This window comes from Tiliqua scincoides, chromosome 6 (assembly GCF_035046505.1).
Source record: "Tiliqua scincoides isolate rTilSci1 chromosome 6, rTilSci1.hap2, whole genome shotgun sequence".
Lineage (NCBI taxonomy): Eukaryota > Metazoa > Chordata > Lepidosauria > Squamata > Scincidae > Tiliqua > Tiliqua scincoides.
The window spans coordinates 80,929,964-80,931,649 of NC_089826.1; the positions used below are offsets into that span (position 1 = coordinate 80,929,964).

The following is a 1,686-nucleotide window of genomic DNA, read 5'->3' on the forward strand; positions in this document are numbered from 1 at the left end:
AAAAAAAAAAAAAAAACGAGTGCGAACAGACTGTGCGCATATACAACAAAGACAGCCTACTAAGCAGTGGTTATATTATAACATAATTAAAAATTGAGTTTGGCTCTGGCTTGAAATGAAAGGAGAAGCTCTTTGCTATTCTGTGAGTGACTTGGGACAACTTGATTTCTACTTTACTTGCTTTTTGGTAACCTCCAGAATTTCATATACAGGCTTGGCTAAAGAGTGGACTTTAACATCTATATCTGCAAAAGCCGAATCCCAATATTACATCACCCTCTAGCATGATCGAAAACCAGAACTCAGATGGGGTTAATTAGATGGAACCTCAAATGAATGGAGGTTCCAAATGAATGGATGTGGTGATTGGCTTGGGCCAGAAGGTATGATTCCAACTCTTTAGGTCACACGCGCATTGCACGTTGCAGCAACTGTTACCCTGCGCATGCCCAATCTCGTCTGATCTTGGAAGCTAACCAGGGTCAGGCCTGGTTAGTACTTGGATGGGAGACCGCCTGGGAATACTGGTTGCTGTAGGCTTATACCATAGTCTTTTGAGACTGAAGGTTGCCAACCACTGCTGTTTGAAATGGCTCCGATGCAATTGGGAGGGGCCACATACACGGCACATTGTGGCACCTGCAATACTGCACTGCCCCGCTCTGCTACGCTACTGCTTAAGGCCCAATTCTATACATACTGGCTGTCATCTTTCCGCCTCTTCTTTCAGCACGGATTGCTGTAAAGCAGTCAGTGCCAGTCATAGAAGGTGTTCCAGCAGTATGCTGCCAGAGGTGCTGATGGAGGAGACAGTGGCATAACTAGAGGGGGCACAAAGCACTAAGTTTTGCAGGGAGCCTCACCACAGCATGCAAGGGGCTTCTCCCCTTCCCCTCTGAAGCCAGGTGTATGCCTCTGTTTTGCTCCCCCACCAGGAATGGCTACAAAGGGGGGGGAGAGGTCCCTTGCATGATGCAGTGAGGTTCCCTGCAAAACTTAGTGCTTTGCACCCCCTCTAGCTATACCACTGGTAAAGGTTTTCCCACCAGTGTCAGTGGATCCAGAGCCACCCACTGGTCCAGATAAGATGACTGGAGAGGCAGAATAGGGTGGTAGGAAGGCAAAATGAGGCAGTAATGGAGGTGGGGGAAGGGTGCAACTTGGTGCATTGGGTCTGGGACGGGCGGGTTTGGTGGCAGTGGTGACCACTGAATCCTAACCCCCTTTCAGGTCCTGATCCTGCAGTAGGGGTCCACAAGGACCTGCACTAGCTATTTAGCTGGTGGAGGTCCAAGTCGATCCTTTACCCAGAGGAGACCTCCTGGTAGCCATTTTGTCACAGCTGCATCAATAGGGAAGACACAATAGGATTGGGCTGTCACACCCTGACTATCTGGAGAAACTGATAGAGAATCTGTTGGTTGAATCCCTGGTGGGAAGAGAAACCATTTTAACTGGTGGGCAGCCCAACCCAAGTGTGCCACCGTGCCAGCACACCCCCCCCCCCGGGCCAGCTCCCGAGAGTTGCAAATGTGCTATAAAACATATTTACGCCAAGTTGGGAGCAGGCTGTGCTGGTACTATGATGTGCGCCAGGCTGCTGGCACCAGCTCTGATTCTCATGCAGGCCGCCACAGGTGAGTGTTGCGAAGGGAGGTTCAAGGGATGGGAGAGTGTGGTGGGAGG

General features: G+C 50.3%; 1 pseudogene; it reads left to right on the forward strand.

Annotated features, from left to right (window-relative positions):
• The first annotated feature begins 421 nt into the window (after positions 1-421).
• Positions 422-539, forward strand: LOC136656696 (5S ribosomal RNA; annotated as a pseudogene).
• Positions 540-1,686: the final 1,147 nt, after the last annotated feature.